At 42.9% G+C, this 19,955-nt stretch overlaps 1 protein-coding gene across 3 annotated transcripts in view; it reads right to left on the bottom strand.

The window, feature by feature from the left end:
• DIAPH3 (diaphanous related formin 3) overlaps positions 1-19,955 on the bottom strand; it is a 4,946,160-nt gene that overhangs the window by 1,834,447 nt on the left and 3,091,758 nt on the right. The window lies entirely within an intron of this gene.

The following is a 19,955-nucleotide window of genomic DNA, read 5'->3' as shown; positions in this document are numbered from 1 at the left end:
CAATGAAATTAGTATCATAATCATTTTCTGATACAATGCAGTTGTTAGACCATAATAAAGCAATGGAATTAGTACCATAATCATTTTCTGAGACATTGTTGTGCATTATGTTTTCATAGTAATCAGCACCGTTGTCAAAGGAGTTAAGTTTTGAGAATGGAAAGTCATTACCTGTAGCGTTCGTAAACTCAAACATGTTAACACTGAATTTATTGCTGGAAACACCTGCTTTAAATTAAGCTTCCTGCAAAAGAGTTTAAGATAAAGCACCACATTTGTAGTTTTGTCTCTTTGTGCTGGGATAAAGTTGAAGCCTTTAGTGAGTAGGCTAATGGTGGCTTTGTCAAGCTCTTGATCAGCAAGGTTAGTTATGGTATTACCAGTGCAGCTAGCACTTGTGCAGTTGCTGTTAGCAGCGATATTCAAGCAGTTGGAGTTAGCAAGGGTATTACCGCTGCTAGTTTCTGAGCACCTGGAGAGCTCGACATTACTGGCAAGTTCCACCACCCATGTAGGAGTAATCTACATTGGGTGAGGTAACAGTGCATAAGCTTCTTGTAAACAAAAGTTTTTATTACAGTAATATTTAGGGGTAGACAAGTCATTTAATACCGTCGCCGCATTGTTCTGTTTCTGCCTGTTCTGTTCAACCTGTTTGTGATAGTTTCTCTGTTGTTGTTGTTCTTTACATTTCTCCTTCCTCTTCCTCTCTCTGTCGTGGTATGCTAAGTATTGTCTAAGTTTGTGCTTTCCTCTAAAAAAGGTTGTTCCTCTTCGTTGTTGGTGTGGGTAGCATCCTCAGCATTACCAGTGGCTCTATTGTAGTTACAATGTGACAATGGTTCTATTGTAGTGAGGCTTAATAGGCAGCGTTGGTGGTCATGGAGGGGGAAGCGGGCTTCTGTTGTAGTTGGTGTTGCTCCTGGTGGGCTTGTTCTGTCCTTGTGGCTTCAGTTCTGAGAAACTGGTTCAGTGGCCGCATTTGGTTGTCCTCATTTCTGTTTGTCCTTTGAGTGACGGTCTTGGGAGCTGGTTGGTTATATGTTATCCTTGTGTTGGTTGTCGTACTGGGTGGCCGTATTTAATTAGATAGGTCACACTGTTGCAGTATTGTTGCAGGTCTTTTGATAACTTTTTGCATTTTCTTTTGAATCATTATATGAAGTCTGACTTGCATTTTTCAGCCTTTATTATTTATTTATTTATTTTTTTACAGTGTAACTCCTTGCTTCCCAGTCCTTAGTGGATTTTAGAGAACCACACAAGAGGGACCAAGAAGAAATGAGCGGTCAGAGGAATCTGGAATGACCACAGCAGAATCACCAACTAGCAGCTGGAGAAAAAAGAATTTGGATGAAAAATGTAAGTCATGTAATAAAACTTTTTACTTCTTGTGTAACAGGGCAGGAACAGACAGACTGCTGAGATCTCAGTCCATATCCTTGCCTACCATTAAATAAGTAGGAAAATCAGGTAAAGTCTTGAATAGCTGTGCTGCTCTGTGACATAAAACTGAAGTTTGAGATAGTATTCTTAAGTGCCAACTACCTAGCCACTTATAATCTCTAGTAAACAGTTTTGACAGAAAAGTAAACTTTTTCCAGTCACACAAAGTTACTTTATTGATTGTTATTATCAAATGTGTCAAAGAAATCAAACTTTTTTTTTTTTTTTTTTACCAGAACTCACGTTTTAAGACTATGAATATTTTTTTTTTCTTCTTAACTGACACTACAGGCATTTGAAAAGTGGTTAGGAGAAATAGTCACCAATAACCAAGTAACCTTTCAGGTATTAAAACACACACACACACACACACACACACACACACACTAGAGATTGTCCTTAACTATAATTTCTGATTAAAAAAACAAAACTTTCTCTCACAAAGTTAATTAACATGGAATTCCCCACAGAGAATCGTATGCTCAAAGTCCTAATGTCTGCAAACCATTTCTGACAACCAGTACAAACACTAGTTAGAAAAGCCAGTAAGTGCCATTTCACAGAAGTCAGCATTGCTTTACAAATAAAAAATTGTAGACAGTAATCCCCAATAGGGTACTTAACTGTCCGGTCTTGGAAATGCTAGCCTACTTTTGGTGGCCAAAAAGTTATGATCTTCTGACACCTTAACTGCTGCAGTTTTTACTAACAGCCTCAAACTGTACAGTGGGTGAGCACTCAGAAGGTGCTCTAAAGCTTCGGAAAGCAGGATGGAATGTCCAATCCATGGCAGGATATTCCATACAGCTTAGACAACCGCAACAGTGATGTAAAGATGAATATCCTTAGAAGGGATTACATTTACTAAGGAGACCACACAGGGAAGCCATCTTCATGGCGATGTGGGCAACTTGCCCCCCCCCCCATTTTTGTCCACTGTGAGTAATTTTAATGTTTTTGACTCAGAACGTTTGCAGATGTGCCCCATGAACACATGGGATTCTATGATATCTACCATATCCATGCACACTAACACAGCATATGGGTCCCTGCTTCATCAATGTGACACCAACAAATTTCGTCCCTATACCCAGAAGTGATCCAACCTTGGTGGAAATTCTGTTTAGTAAGAGTGCTGGGGCAAAAGTCTCTCTTCACTTAAGGAAATGTTTGTTGTATCTGTAAAATTTAAAGGAATGTCCCAACAATGAAACGAGATTTGAGAACATTTATGACATCTCCAAAGAACACTCACCTGTGCTTTGCATCACCTCATTTTCACCTGCACAATGTTTTTTTTTTGCTACTGTCGATGTCTAAAGTACGTAATGCAGACTTCTCCACTGCATAACTAGTCTTCTGAACTGTGACAAAATACATTTGTCATCCTTTCCAGTTATTTATCTCAAATGTGAAGCTGTAACACGGTACTTGGTGCCCTAGGGGGGTCAGAAAAAGATAAATGAAAGCCTACACTAACTGCCTAAGTCTGCCCAATACAGCAAGAGTCCTAACTTGGAAACCACATTCAGGGCAAAAGCGGAAGGCAGTTTCACAGTACTTTTCCTGCTATGTTAAATTTCCAAACTCCTGATAATTTTATTTGTTAGTGCTGAGGTTTATTTTAGGACCTGGAAATAGCACAAAAAAGTACTCACTTTGATGAAAACTCAATTATTCTGACAGTCCCTTCAGTGTGTTCAACCATTTTGCACATCCAATTTGCTTCTTTTGAGAAAGACAGTTATTAATTCAGTCCAGAAACTTGTTGGTTCTGCCATGTTCCCATTAAATGCCTTTACCCATCACTACACTATCTCGTTTGACATGTCGTCATTTTAGATAGACCCATCAGGCCCCCCAAGAGGCTTAATGCTAGATTAAAAATAGGAAGAAACAGAAAGAAATGCATTCTGTAGCAGAAAGTAAATTATTTTTTTTTATCTATATAGCTAACAAGCTAAATTCCATAATGCAAGGTGATAGCATTCTTGCACCTTTTTGAAATGGATAATGAAACTCTCTCAATCACAAATCAGTTACGGACTTCACTCCAGTTATATTCTTCCCTTGCTTAATGTGGCCACATTGTTTAGACAAGTAAAAGTAACTTTACAAATTGTAATAATGTTTTTAAGTTTAATCTCTAACAGCATCTGATAGTTATATGATTTGAAAGAACAAAATAATCTTAAATTAACTACAAATTATAAGTTACAAAGACATGCATCTGGAGCATTCCTCCCAGGGCCTCCGCTGAAAACTGGCTCGTTCCAAGTTGGACTTTCCCAGTTAACAAATGTAAAATAAAATAAATAAACAGCCCACTTCCTGGGGAGAGTGTAGAGTCTGAACAGAACACCATGTTTAATTTGCCATCTTTTCATCATATCTGGACTCAAAAATAAAATTAGGAATGCTTTGAACACAGTGCATATGCGAAGCAGTAATAGTATACAGTGCTCACATCAATGGGATTAAACTGCAATTTCCAAATTGTCCTTTTTTTTCTCCTTCAGAATCATACCACTTTGTTGTCATAATGGTGCATAATGAAACAAAATATGAGCACACTAACAAGATATAAATACAGCATGTTTTTTTTTTGTGGTTTACAACTGAAAATTATACAATGTGCATATTTTCAAAAAAAAATAAAAACTGAAAAATACTCTGAGCTTCATTTTCTTCTGCAACAATCTTTCATGTATAGCTGGCATGGAAATGCAATAGACAGGCATGTACATGTGATTCTAGTGTTGGTATAAGCACAGTAGTGAGAAAGCTGGAACAGTGGCTGGGGTACATATGATCAGGCTTATATCAGACCAGCTGAAAGCATTTCAGAACATTCATTCAATCATACTCCAATTAACAGATTAATCCAAGGCAGGTTAACAGGGGGCTAAAGTTGTTTCCCCAAACTCTGTACGAGAAATCACACTCCCCTACTTGCCTCTGTAACACTCCCCACCTCAGGGGAGAGGTGACAAGATCATGTTGCTTCACTCCTCTCACCTGCTGCCTAGATCTGCCAACTCCAATGCTGCTAATTAAGCTCCCGTTGCCTGGGTCACAGCCAAGGTTCCATTTTTTTAAGTGACAGAGGCAGACAAAAATTTAATTTTTTTCAACCAGGTGAGAATGCTTCACACTGAGAGGGATTTGTGACTAGAATGCTTAAGCTTCCTTCCACATACATGCTGCAAGAGAAAGTTATTTTTCATTGTATGCGGTGGTGGTGCTGCGGTAGCATTGTCGTCTCACAGTAAGAAGCTGTCCGGTTCGATTCTCATCTAGAGCGTCTTCTGCGTGGAGATGTGCGTGAATGGGCATACCTTCGTTGAAGGTTGTGCGTCAGGCCGGCAAGCCGGTACGTAACAATCAACTGCCAATCATTAGCGGACCGGAGTTCCGCTGTGGCGACCCCTAACCGGGAAAAGCCGAAAGACACAAACAATCAGGTAAAGGACTCAAAGATGATGCGCCCACTTTCATTTATTTTTCACAAACAGTGTCCTAGTAAATAGAAGCCTTTAACAAGAACATAAATATTTATTAGCATTTGTTTACTAGGATTACCCATCTGGATGACTTTTCCATGGAAGCCCTGAGAGAAAAGCTCCAAGTATAAATGCATGTACAAAAGGTACAACAATTACAATAACTTTAAGCAGTTACAGAATGAATGCAAATGGAAATGAAAGTTATGTGCTTACCGTAATGTGAGATCCATGTCTCCTCCTCCTGTCTATCTTGACTATTGGATATATTAGTTCCAAAGCCAGCAATTTTTTTAGACTCTTAGATCTCAAGCTCCTCCCCTCTACCCATAATCCCCGTGTCTTCACAGATTTTCAGTTCGAGTATGCCTACTCATATGAAATAATTCTTAAACTTTATAAAAGGGGAAAAGGGGGCACCTGAAATAAACATGATGCAATGCCAAATTTTGAACCAGACATGGCTCCACACAGATCCGATATGGTCAATCAAGAGCCATATATGTGACAATTTGGTAGGGGTATGGATGGAGGTAAGGTGGAGCTGGACAGAAGAAGAGAACACAGATCTAGCATTATGGTTAGTGCATAACTTGCATATCCAATGTTGTCTTTTCTGTCCACCACAACTATAAAGACAGAATCCCCAGCAACTAAAAACCCTGGGAAGTCTCATGAAACTTAAATCCAGAGAATGGTGGAGCCAAATAAAGAGTAGGACCTAAAGTGCAAGTCCAGTTTGCAATGGAAAACAAACATTTACATTAGACCTAGAAGCTGCAGCACAAATGTCATCAATAGGCACTCTATCAAAGAAGGCTGTAGAGGATGCAACTGCTCTAGTAGAATGAGCATTAGGTTTGATAGGTAAAAACAATCTGGTGGCTTTGTAAACAAGAGAAATACAACTGGACAACCACCTGGAAAGTGAGACATTGGAAACACTATCCCCAATTTGGCTTTGGAAAAAGAAAGGAGTTGATCATTTTTCCTGAAATTCTTGGAGAGATGCAAATAAAACTGCAACTGGTGTTGAAGATACAACAGATGCGGGGAATATTTTGCTTTGTTTGAAAAATTAGGGAAGAAAACTGTCAAATTAATGGCCTGATTTAGGGCATACTCAAAATCCACCTTGGGAAGAAAATTAGGATTGTTTCAGAGTGAAACCTTATCCTTGCAGAAAACCAAATACAGAGTCTTACATGACAGAGCCTGCAGTTCTGAAATCTTCCTAGATGAGGTAACTGCCATTATGAAAAGCATTTCCCAAGAAAGAAGAGTTTCACTAAAGCTATGGGTTGAAAAATAGGCTTGTCAGGGTCTGCAGTAAAATAGTAATATCCCAAAGTGGAATGGAGTTCACTTAATAATGGCTGAAGGAACGTCCCTCATAAAAAAGCCTTAAATAACCTTAATGAGGCAACAGGAATATGATTTTCTTCCAAATAAAAATTGGAAATAGCTGCCAGTTATACCTTAACCGTGTTAAAACTAGCACCCTCTTTAAACAAACTTGCCAAAAAATCCAAATTTGAAGGCAAAGGAGCTGAGAAAGGGTCTACACCCTTGGAGGAACCTGAAATATAAAACCCTTTCCACTTTCTTCCACAGACTTTTCTAGCACCTGTTTTTTTGGTAGAAAGACAGAATATGGAGCACAAGGGAAGAAAACTTGGAATTTCTTGTCATCATTAGAAGTGGAGAAACCAGGCACTTCAGTGGACTTTGATGTCCAGGTGAGGCTGGTGGACAGGTGAGAAACTAGGTCTGGAAGGGGTTTGAGAACCAGGGACTGTGCATCATATGCAGCCATAAAAATAGGAAACCATATCTGCTGAGGTCAAAAGAGAGCAACGAGGCTCACTTTACCAGATCACTTTCTGTAGGAAATTTGATACAATAGGAATGGGCAGAAAAGCTTACAGGGGACCCATATCAGAGCATCAATTGGTGACTCTCTCTCCTAGGGAATGAGGGCAAAATGGCTGCTACACTTGGTGTTGAGTGGGTTAGCAAAAAGATTGCAGGAGGCTGTCCCCACCCCTACTGAAGATTTAGGTAGCCATCAAATGATTACAAGACCACTTGTGAGGCAGAAGAATAGGGCTGCTCAGTTAATCCACTAAAACATTAGACTTCCCTGAGAAATGCATTGCCACAAGAAACAATGGGAAGACATCACCTACTGATATACCCTCATGGCTTCCCCCCCTTTTTTTTGATGTACTAGACTACAAACATACTGTACATCTGAACTGTGATCACACCCCTGGGGAGAGTTCTGAAAGGACAGCCCTCATCTCCAGCATGCTGATGTGAAGCTTGGCCTCTATTGATGTTCATGGACCTTGCAAAGTCTTGCCTTTGAAATGCCCTCCTCCCAATGCTATTGGGGAAAAGCCCTTGGTAGCCATGGCCATTGAAAATTTTTTCGGTATGTGCTTCTTTTTCATATTAACCAAAACTATCTGAAATATCCTGTGTATGCAAAGTGTTCGCAAGTGTGTGCAGTATTACAGTATAGTTATTTCAAAAAATACAGTCATTTCAAAGAGACTGTTATGCAGCTGAATATTTTTCGAGTACCTGGTGTGTGCATTTGAATATAATTACAAAAGCATTTGGCATGGCAGAGGGATTTTGCAGACCTGCTCCACTTGTATTTAATAATACTGTTGATGAAAATTGGTGTGTGTTTGAGCAAGAGTTAGATATTTTCATACAGGCTGATTTTACAGATAAACTCGCATGTGCAAAGGCATATTTTCTGCTTAACTGAGTTGGTTAAGAAGCCACTGAAAGGGAACGTTCATGTGTGTATGCTCCAGCTGTGTATGCAGGGGAGGGGGGAAGACCGCCATATTGTGGTACCGGATGTAACGCGGGAAGACCCTTAGTGCTTAAAAAAAGAAGTTATGTTCTTACCATAACATTCCATGTGTGTTGTCCTTTATTCTCACTGATTAGGGTCAGATCCGATCTATCTCGGCCTTTACATAAGCTCGAGGTCCTCAGCCAAGCTCATGGGCATTTTTCCCTACCCATAATGCAACTGTTCTATAACCTACGATCTTGTTTGCCCTCCAGCAGTGATTAAAAGTATTCCTTACCAATAAATTTTAACATAAACACTTTACGCAAGACATACCTCAGAGGCTGTAGAGTCCCATAAAAATCCAATTAGAGCTACTTTGTCTACAGGAGGGGGAATGGTGGGTGGGCTGTGAAAATAAAGGATGAGATGGACAACACACATGGAACGTTATGGTAAGAACATAACTTCTTTATGTGTTGTTGTCAATCTCGTCTTTATTCTCACTGATGGGACCTCGTCCCTAGCTGCCCAATTCTTGGGTGGTTCATGGGAGAATATTTCTCAGATCCATAGAACCAAAGGATGCTCTAACTAGAAGCCAAATCCAATTTGTAATGAGTGAAAGGTATGTGGTTTAGCCCATGTAGCTGCAGCATAAATGCTAAGGGTAATCTGGCTTGGAAACCCACTTAAGTGGCTATTGACCTGGCATAATTAGCCTTGATAGGATTTGGAATCATCTTGTGGTTAGAGTAGTATATGAAAAATATACATTGTGATAGCCAACTGGATAATGTTACTTTAGAAACTGGTTGGCCTTTCCTAATGTCTGAATAAGAGATAAAGAGCTGATCTGACTTTCTGAATTGTGATGTCCTGTGCAAATAGAAACGTAATTGTCTATGGACATCTAAAAGGTGGAGAGAGTACTCTCCTTTGTTCTGAAAGTTCAGAAAGAATACTGCTAATTCAGTAGACTGGTTGAGGTTTATTTCTGAAACAACGTTAGGTTAAAAGGAAGGGTCCGTTCTCAGAGAAAAGTACAGTTTTGTACCTACCATAAATGTAGATGTCCGATAGATATGCAACTGCAGTCATAACATATGGGTTGTCCTGCCTCAGGCAGCCCACGGTCAGCCGGATTCCAAAGTCTGGGTCCGACATCGGCTGATGTCGCATTTCTCTCCGACGTCAGAACGGCTGGAGTACATAAGCATCAGCCGACGCCATTTTCTTCAGTGTTTCTTGCCCCAGATGCCAGGTGCCCTCCAAGGAAGGCTGGAATCAAATTGAAAGACAAAAACAGGATTCCAGACAAATAAGAAAGCAATAAACAGATACACCATAACAGATATCCCCAGCTAAGAGAAACAGGAATAGGAGTGGACCCAAGGCATAGAGGGGTATGGAGGGAGGGAAAATCCGACTGCAGTTGCATATCTATCGGACATCTACATTTATGGTAGGTACAAAACTGTACTATGTCCTTCAAGAATGCAACTGCAGTCATAACATATGGGTTGAATACCATAGCTTAGCTGGGGGAGGAGGAATGCTCTAGGAAAGAGATGGTGTGGCAATCAAACCCTGCAGGACTGCCGAAGCAAAGCCTGCTCTGGATCTGGAATATTAAGGGAGATTGTAGTGTTTGGAGAATGTATGCACGGAGCTCCATGTAGCAGCTTCTAGAATGTCTTTTGTAGGCACCCCTCTTAAGAATGCTGTAGAGGTGGCTGTAGCTCTGGTGGAGTGTGGTCTGACATTGGCTGGAACATTCTTCCCATGGAAGGAATAACAAAATCTGATGCAATGTCCAATCCATTTTGAAATAGTCTGTTTGGAAATTGCTTTTCCTTGTACTCCAGGGGCGTCAGCTACAAAAAGCTGATCAGACTTCCTACTGGTCTTGGTTCTGTCCAGGTAGTAGCGAAGTTGTCTGTGAATGTCCAAGGCATGCAACAGTCTTTCCCCTTTGCTCTCAGGATTGGGGAAGAAAGTAGGAAGGAGAATAGCTTGATTTAAAGAAACCCTAGATACCACCTTTGGCATAAAAGTAGGGTTGGTTCTTAAGGAGACCCTGTCTCTGTGAAAGATTATGAACGGTGGTGTTGCCATTAGGGCCTGTAGTTCCGAAACCCTTCTTGCTGAGGTAATTGCCAACAGGAAAGCTGTCTTCCATGATAAAAATTGTAAGTCCACTGAAGCTGCTGGCTCAAAGGGAGGTAGAGTCAGTTTTTCTAGGACAAAGCTGAGGTCCCAAGCTGGCACTGGAGCCTTTCTTGGTGGCTTAATGTTCTTGATTCCCCTGAGGAATTGCCTTAACAAAGGATGTGAAAACACAGGCGGATCAGTGTTATATCTAGCTGAGATAGCTGAAGCATGTATCTTTATGGAAGAATATGAGAGTCCATTCTGTAGCATATCTGCCAAATATTCCAGGAGGAGTGGGATATTCAATAATGATGCATCATGTCCCTTGCTGGTATTCCAAATGCTGAATCTCTTCCATTTTGCTAAGTAAACCTTTCTGGTGGATGGTCTTCGAGCTTCTGTTAATATCCGCTGAACTTCCTTGGAGAGAGATAGATTGAGGTTATTCATGGGATCTCCCAGGCTGTTAGCTGCAGTGTCTGAAGGTTTGGATGCATTGTTTTGAAGTTGTGTTGAGTCAAAAGTAGGGGCCATTGGGGGAGGGCCCACTTTTTCTTGTGACATGTGCTCCGTAGTAGTGGGTACCAGTGTTGTCTTGGCCAGTCTGGAGCTATTAGGATCCCCTTGGGCCTCTCTGCTTTGATCTTTAGTAATACTGTGGTCATCAGTGGCAGAGGTGGGAATGCACAGATTTTTAGAAAGTTCCAGTTGAATGAAAGAGCATCTATTTTCCAAGCTTGTGGATGGTATGTCCTTGAACAGTATTTTTGTAGATGATGGTTGAGGTGGGAGGCAAATAGGTCCACTTCTGGCCTGCCCCATGTCGAGGTGAGTTGCGTGAAGATTTTCGGATGTAACCTCCACTCGTGTGGATCTATGAAATTCCTGCTTAGGCTGTCCGCCAGCACATTGTCTTTGCCTGGAACAAACTGGGATTGCAACTGTATGTTTAGGCTCAGTGATTTTTCCCAAAGAGTCATTGTCAGTCTGCAAAGGGGGTAGGAATGGGTGCCCCTTTGCTTGTTTATGTACCACATCACAGTGGTGTTGTCTGTCCGTATCAGTAGATGGCCTTGCTGAAGTTGTTGTCGAAAGGCCTCGATGGCATGCATTACTGCCAGCATTTCCTTTTGGTTTATATGCAGATGTGTTTCCTTTGGAGACCTTTGTCCTTGTATACATCTGCCCTTCATGTGCGCCCCCCATCCAAGGTCTGAGGCATCTGTGGTCATGGTCTGTGTTATCTGAGGTTTTTTGAATGACATACCTGTGTTTGCCTGGCTTACCGAGGCCCACCATAGGAATTCCTTTTGTAGGCATGGAATGAGCGGTATGGTTGTCTCTAGGTTGTTGCTGTGCTGAGACCATAGGCTTTTTAGGTACCATTGAAGCTTTCTCATGTGTAGTCTTGCTAATGGAACCAGGAGAATGCAGGATGCCATGTAACCCAGGGCCTGTAGGAATCCCCTTGCAGTCATCTGGGTGAGTTTTGCCAAACCTTTGAAATAATGAGTTAAATTCTCTTGCTTGTCTTCTGTCAGGTAAGCCATTTGAGAGGCTGTGTCTAGATTGGCTCTTAAGAAGGTTATTTGCTGGGATGGCTGAAGTCTTGACTTTTGGAAGTTGACTGTGTATCCCAGAGCCTGTAGCAATTGTATGACATAGTTCAAGTTTTTTGTCAAAATCAATTTGTCGTCCGCTTGTATGAGGCGGTCATCCAGGTATGGGTAAATTTGGATCCCCTGGAGCATGCAATGAGCAATTACTGAAGCCAGGCATTTTGTAAATGCTCTGGGCGCAGTAGATAAGCCAAATGGCAATGCTGAGAATTGATAATGCTCTGGCCCTGCAAGAAATCTGAGGTATCTTCTGCAGCTGTGTCTGATAGGGACATGCAGGTATGCCTCCTTGAGGTCCAGAGTAATCAGCCAAGACCCCTTGCCCAGCATGGGAAGGAGTTGCTGTAGAGTCAGCATTTTGAACTTTGGTACTATGAGAAAAGTGTTTAATGCGGACAAATCCAGTATTGGTCTCCACTGAGTTTCTTTTCTTGGAACAAGGAACAGACTTGAGTAAAACCCCTGGCCTTGTTCTTGTTGTGGAACTCTTTTTATTGCTTTGATCTGAGCAAGCAGAGAAATTTGCTTGATAGCCTCTGCCCTCTGGTTTTGTGGTAGGTTTGGCATGCCTTGTTTTCTTGGTAAGGTATGAAAGTGGAACCTGTAACCTTGGTCTATAATGTCCAAAATCCATTTGTCCTTTGTCAATCTGTGCCAATTGTCTGAAAACAGAGATAATTTTCCACCCAAGGGAGCTTCTGTTTGCTCCTTGGTCAGCGGAAGTAGAGGAAAGTCATTGAGATTGTCCCTGTGGGGCAGGGGAGACCCCTGTGTCACTTCTTTGGTTTGCTGGTTGCCATTGTCGTCCCCTGTAAGAACCTCTGTATTGTCCTCTTCCTCGCCACGCCTGTTTTACCCCTTTGAAATCTTTCAGGATTAGGAAAGGACCAGTTTTTAGAAGGCCAATTCCTGCTGAATCTGGGTGGCTGAACCTGGAGGAAATCTTTGACCGTCTGAACTGATTTTGCTTTTTCCTCGATGGACTTTAACACATCTTTAGCATTAGTACCAAAAACTTGTTCTTTTCCAAAGGTGCATCAAGAAGTTTTGCCTTAACATGATCTGGTAGAAGTTGTTCTTTAACCATGCATGTCTGAATGACCGCCCTGTCATAGCTGCCCTACATGAAGCTTCCAATGCATCATATCCACACTGCAGAAAGTGATTGCTGACTTGCTGAGAATTATGTACAGCTTCCTGCAAAGACTTCCTGTCTAAAGGTTCAGGAGAGGCCAATGTTTTCTGTAAATCATCTAACAGGTAATCCTGATATTGAAACATATGAAAGAGGCAATTCAGAGCTCTCATAGATAAAGTAGTGGAGGTGTAGACCTTTTTCCCCCATCTCTCTAATGACCTAGCTTCCCTGTTGGAAGGCAAGGGATTTTGGAGGTGGATGCTGAAACCCCTTTAGGTCCCTGAGAAATAGTTTCTAAATCAACAGCATGGGCCCTAAAGAAATGAGAATGTGTTTCTGGGACCCTATAATATCTGTCTGGCTTGGCTGGGGCAGGAGGAAGAGTATCCGGGGTAACACTGGAGTCAGAGTATAGGTCATCCAAAACATCAAGCACAGGAGGTATAGCCAGGGGCCTGTGTTGGGGCTTTTTTAGGAAGGTTCGAAGGCGCTTTCTGGAATCAGAATATTCCTGGCCTTGCCACTTAAAATGTTCCCTCATGGTATGCAGAACTTCCCCAAAATAAATATCCTCAGGAGGAGAGGCCGAGGGGATGGAATCCTCTGCATCCGAGTCCTCATAGGTCTGGAAGGGCTCTTCTTGGCCATTGGAGTGAACAGAGTCCTCGGAATCTTCATCTGAAGGGATAGGGTCAGAGGGTTCAACCCGGGGCCTCTTATCAGGAGGAGGCTGGGATCCTCTCTCAGGATGGGCCTGTGAACCTCTAATCATGGAAATTAAGTCTGCGGCCATAGTCATGATTTGTGTTTCAGGAGTAGGCTGAGGTAAGGCCTTAACAGTAAGGTACTTGGTCTTGCTGGCTGCCTTAGCACGTGTGCAGGCCTTAATAGACATGACCATAGGAGGCCTAGCAGCTCCACGTGCAGGAGTGACCTTATCTACAGCAATGGTCTCGGGCATTTCCTCGGTTTCAGTATCCGGAGGAAAATCTATAACTGGCGTCGGTGTGGCCTCCGGTATCGGAGGTGTCGGTAAAGCAGTGTCTTCGGTTCGGAGCGGTGAAATAACCGTCTCAGGTGGAACCAGAGCACTCGCGGTAGGTTTTGTCGTGGAGTCGGTAGAAGACGCGGGCCGAGAATGTCGGTCCCGGTCTTTTCGTTTCTTAGGAGTCTGCGACGTCGGAAGTTCCGACGGCATTGTATAAGCAAATTTATCGCCGAAAAAGTCTTCAGCGAACTCTGCCCGGCGCCTAAGAGTGCGCTTATTGAAGCGAGCACAGGCGACACAAGCCGAAACGTCGTGGTCTGGGCCAAGGCAAGGAAGACAGTAAGAGTGGAAATCCTTATGAGGTATTTGTTTACCACAAGACAGACAATTGTTAACTTTTTCAGTAATTTCTGACATCGGCTGAGTCAAGAAAGGTCCCCAACAGGGTACTTAGCTTTTTTGATGACTTCGGATTCGAAGAATACAGGAGCTGACCGACCGGCACTTGCGAACTGCTTCTGCCGGCACCGCGGCAAGAAAGACTGAAGAAAATGGCGTCGGCTGATGCTTATGTACTCCAGCCGCTCTGACGTCGGAGAGAAATGCGACATCAGCCGACGTCGGACCCAGACTTTGGAATCCGGCCGACTGAGGCAGGACAACCCATATGTTATGACTGCAGCTGCATTCTTGAAGGACATCACTGTCTTTATGAAAATTTATGTGCAGATGTTTTACCTTTGAGGAATGCTTTACAAAATTTGTATGAAATTATAGTGGTACCATTGTCTCCTATGTGAAAATTAGAGATGGCTGCTAGTTGTACCCTAATAGTAGCTGCAGCAGCTCCCTCATTGAATAATTTGGTTAAAAATTCCAGAATAGAATGCGAAAGAACTATGAAAGGATCTGTGTTATTAAGATTAGACCAGGCCACAAATGTTTGCAATTTACTTTTGTACAGTTTTCGAGAAGAATTCTTGTGGGATGAAAGCAAAATGGTGTTATTGAAGAAGAAAGTAGAGGAAACCTGGCTATCATGGGAAGCGGAGTAGCCAAGCTGTCAGTATCAGATTGTGTAGGCTGGGATGAAGTTCTCTTGACGGATGTGTCAGTAGATCCGGAACTGGGTCCAGAATCCATGGTCCCTTCTGTACATGAGGCCGGATAAAGGGAAACCTTATCTGTCGAGGCCAGTAGGTGGCAATTAGGATTACTGTGGTCTCCAGCAAGTTTGCTTTCTGTAAGAATTTGGGAATCTGAGGTACTGGTGGGAAAGCATAAAGTAGTCCCGGGGGCCAATCGTGAACAAGTGCACCCCTTGGTGACTCCCCCGCTAGGGGATGAGGGCAAAGTTGTTGCTGCACTTGGCGAGCTGAGCATTAATTTTATCCATTACTGGCACAGCTACAGCTCCTTGGAGGGGAGTCTGAGAGTTCCATTAACAGGTCCCTCTGTAGCCTAGTGAAATGGGTAAGGTAGTTCAGGGACCGAAGAGCAACGGTTGCTGACGAAAACACAGGCTTCCCATATCTATCCTTAATCCTAGAGTCTTTATTAGGAGGATGGATAGAGGAGCTGGTCTTGGATAGCTCCTTATTAGTAGCCACCAAGATCATTGCATCAACTGCAACTCCTTTAGTAAGAAACCCTTTACCTTTAGCTGCCGTAATGAACTTATTTGGCCTTCTAGGAGTAGGCTCTATGAAATCTGAGGTCTCCCAGGCCTTTCTAGAGATTAAATCTATTAGCTCGTTGGAAGGCAAGACCCAAAGGCTTTCATGTAAACTGACTACTCAGCAGAAGGGGGGGGAGGGTTGGACTGCCAGTCATCTCTCTCTTCTAATAATTCCAGGTTGTCTCCAAAGATGGCATCATCAAGAGGTGACCTTGGGGACCCTTCTGCCTCATCGAGTTCAGTGTCTGATGTGATAGACTCCTCTGGGGAATCAAGGTGCTTCCTCTTGCAGATCCTCTTCTGAGCCACCTCCTCAGTGGGATCCCCAGGGGAGGTTTCAGAAGAGGAGGGGGGAGTCTCTTGGTGGACAACCTAAGGCCAAGGGTGTTTGCAATCCTGTGGAAGGATTACCTGAGAGGACGAAGACAACTGGCCCATAGATGGAGGAAGTTGTGCCTTAAACTTGGTAGGAGTCAACACTCTCCTCATAACCTCAAAGGCAGACTGCCCCCACGCTGAGGACTCCTCTGGATGCGACAAATAGGTTGTTGGAGCTGAAAGAATCCCTGGAACTGGCGACAGACGCGCGGAGGTAGGAGCAGAACTCACCTGCGCTGGAGCCCCGAGAAGCAGAGTCAGATGTGGAGAGATCCGAGCTGGCTCCGAGGATCTGACTGGGGTGTGCTGACCACTAGAGGCTTCCTACTCCAAATGGAGGCAAATGCTCAGGGCGAATGTCTGCTCAGAGAAAACCGATGGTCCTTGAGTCAGCACAGACGCGATGTGGAAATTGGAATCTTCCAGCTCTGAAACCAAGGTACAAATCGGAGGAGGAACAGTAACTACGGAGGTTGATTGAGTCTGACCCGATTGCTTTGGGCTCGGATCCAACAGAAGTTTGGCCAGGACCAGAGTCTTCAGCAACACCTGCACAACCATATCCATATCTTTATTGGATAACCTCCTGGTAGACCAAGTAGAAAGAGATGGTGATCTAGAATTAGTCAATAATGGTGAGGGGAGCTATGAAGGTGCTGGCTCCGATGTAGAGTATGTGTCGGCACTGAAGGATCTGTCGGCTCCGATGTAGTCTTGGATCCAGTGGTGACTGCTTGTTCCAAGGATGCTGGAGGAGTAGAGAGTTGAGGAGTTTTGTGTCTCAGCTCCGAAAAATCTTTTGTAGCTGAAGATGCACTCTTGGAAGTCTTGTCCAGGGATTTTGAAGACTCTAAAGAAATAACCTCTGAAAAGGGGGGTTTTAGTAAACCTTCAAAATCATCTCATCTTGTTTTTATGCTCCATAAGCGCTCTTTGGTTAAATCCATGACATATGGAACAATTTTCTTGTAGGTGAAGAGCCCCCAAGCAATAATCAGAGAATGTGAGAATCGCTAAGGGGCATCTTCTTTCCGCATTTTTCACATTTATTAAAACCGAACGGTTTCCCCTCTGGTTTCTGAAATATAACCACCTAAAAACTCACACACACACCAAAATACTGAGTAAAAGGGAATAGGAATGGATAAGAGAAAAATCCTTTTTCATTTGAAACACAAAAGGAAAGTCATCCTCTAACTTAAACGGATGTTTAGTGGAGGGAAAGAAAAAGGGGAGAAAATCATCCTCTACCTAAAACAGACTATTATAAAAGGAAAGGAATGGTATAGAAAAACATCCTCTAACTAAAACGGATGGAAGAAAATGACCCTCTAACTTAAATGCGGCTGTAACTTGAACGGGGTAGTGCAGACTCACACTATCAGAGAGATTCAAAATGGAAACAAACAAGAGAAAATAATAATAATGAAATAGTAAGCAATTAGCAATACTTAGCCCAGAGCCTAGCTAAAAGGAACCCTTTGCTGTGCGGCAAATGAGATCTGGGGTTATGGAACAGTTGCATTACGGGTAGGGAAAAATGCCCACCAGCTTGGCTGAGGACCTCAAGCTTATGTAAAGGCCAAGACAGATCGGATCTGACCCCATCAAAGCAAAAAAAATATGAGATTGACAACACATCATAAATTTAAGAAATATGTAATCCCCAAAAGTACAGTTTTGTACCTACCATAAATGTAGATGTTCGAAGATCCACATTGCTGCAGTCCTTACATATGGGTAGTCCGCTGTCCTCGGTCGGCCCGAATACCAAAGTATTAGGTTGACGTCGGTCATGGGCGCTCAGATCTGACATCAGAGCATCAGGGTATTAAAGCGCATGACCGACGTCATATCCTCAGTCTTTTCTTGCCCCAGATGTCAGAAGGCCCTAAAAAGAAAGGCCACAGCCAAAAATAGAATACTTCCTAAAAGGCATGTACAAATAACAGCTACCACCCAAACCATACAACCATTCCAAACTACAGAGGGGAAGGAGGGAGGGAAAATTGGACTGCAGCAATGTGGATCTTCGAATATCTACATTTATGGTAGGTACAAAACTGTACTATGTTCTTCATCTCACATTGCTGCAGTCCTTACATATGGGTAGAATCCCAAAGCAGAGGTAAAGGGAGGCTGGCAAAATCATAAAGCATTGGGAGCTGCCAAAATGCCCTGTAAGATTGCAGTGGCAAATCCAGCCCTAGATTTGGAATAAAGAGGAAGGTGGTAATGTCTAGAAAAAGTATGCACTGAACTCCAAGTAGCTGCTTCCAAAATATCTTTAGTAGCTACTCCCCTTAAAAAAGCTGTAGAAGTGGCAGTAGCCCTAGTGGAGTGAGGTCTGATTCCAGCCGGAATCTCCTTACCATGATCAGAATAACAAAAAGCAATACAAAAGCCAATCCACTTAGAAATAGTTTGTTTTGAAACAGGTTTCCCCTGAGAACCCAAAGCAAAAGAAACAAACAACTGCTGAGACTGTCTGAACCCTTTAGTCCTGCTCAAATAATAACGCAACTGCCTGTGAATATCCAAAGTGTGCAAAATTTTCTCCCCTTTATTTTGGGGATCTGCATAAAAAGTAGGCAAATGAATTGATTGGTTCAAGGCCACATTTGAAACCACTTTAGGCATAAAAGTAGGATTAGTACACAGAGATACCCTATCCTTATGAAACATTAGGAAGGGTTCAACTGCCATAAGAGCCTGTAATTCAGAAACCTTTCTAGCAGACGTAATGGCCAACAAAAAAGCAGTCTTCCAAGACAAAAACTTTAACTCAGCAGTAGCTGCAGGTTCAAAAGGAGGTAAAGTAAGTTTTTCCAACACAAAATTGAGATCCCAGGCAGGAGTAGGAGCTCTACGTGGGGGTCTTATGTTCTTTGCCCCTCTAAGAAATTGCTTAAACAAAGGATGAGAGAATAATGGAGGGTCACAGTCATAGTGAGCAGAAATGGCTGCAGCATGAACTTTTATAGAGGAGAAAGACAAACCCTTGTCTAATAATTCTGTAAGATATTGAAGAGAAACACTTAAATCAGGCCTGGAAACATCAAAGCCCTTTGTTTTGCTCCAAATTAAAAATCTCCTCCATTTATCAGCATAAACTTTCCTTGTACTAGGCCTTCTGGCCTCCAAAATAACATTCAAAACTTGTTGTGGAAGCTGCGACCCACCAGGGTCTAGAACAGAATATGCCAGGCTGTTAGATGCAGGGACTGAATCCTGACATTGAGGAAATGATTGCCCTCCTGTGACAAAAGGTGCGGAATCGAAGGCAAAGGCCATGGAGGCTCCCGTACTAAACTCCTCAGCAGAGGGTAACAGTGCTGTCGAGGCCAATCTGGAGCTATTAGAATCATGGAAGGCTTGTCTTGTCTGACCTTCAAGAGTACCTTGGGGAGGAGAGGCAGAGGCGGAAAGGCATAGACGTGAAGATTGCTCCAACTGAATGATAGAGCATCCACTTTCCAAGCTGTGGGATGAAACATTTTGTGCAAAACTTTGGCAACTGGAAATTTAGTGGAGAAGCGAACAGATCTATGTCTGGAGTTCCCCATATCACTGTCAATTTTCGAAATACATGAGGATCCAATTTCCACTCGTGGGGATCCACTATCTGTCTGCTCAAAACATCTGCTAAGGAGTTCTGTGCTCCTGGTAGAAACCTTGCCTGAAGATTGAGGTGTAAACTGAGAGCAGTCTCCCACAAAATCATTGCTTGCCTGCAAAGAGGGTACGAATGGGTTCCCCTTGCTTGTTGATGTACCACATGACAGTTGTGTTGTCTGTTTGAATCACCACTTGCCCTGGGTGAAGTAAATCCTTGAAAGCCATCAATGCAAATTGGACTGCTAACATCTCCTTCAGGTTGATATGTAAATGTTGAAGTCTGGCAGGCCACGTGTCTTGAACCCATTTTCCATTGAGGTGTGCTCCCCAAGCCTTGTCCGAGGCATCTGTCGTTAAAATCTGACTCGCCTCTGGTCGGGTCACAGAGAGTCCCTTGTTTAGGTGACATTCCTGAGCCCACCACAAAAATTCCTTTTGAATGCAAGGTATTATTTGAATGACAGTGTCCAGATCTTGGCAGTGTTGTGTCCATACATTTTGAGATACCATTGTAGCTTCCTCATATGCAGTTTGGCATTGGGAAGCACCAGAATACAAGATGCCATGAACCCCAAGGCTTGAAGGACTGTCCTTGCAGTCAGCCTGGACCGTGAGACA

The sequence above is a fragment of the Protopterus annectens genome, chromosome 5.part1 (genome assembly GCF_019279795.1).
Source record: "Protopterus annectens isolate FY-2018-M chromosome 5.part1, PAN1.0, whole genome shotgun sequence".
NCBI lineage: Eukaryota > Metazoa > Chordata > Ceratodontiformes > Protopteridae > Protopterus > Protopterus annectens.
This window is presented reverse-complemented; position numbering and strand designations above follow the sequence as displayed.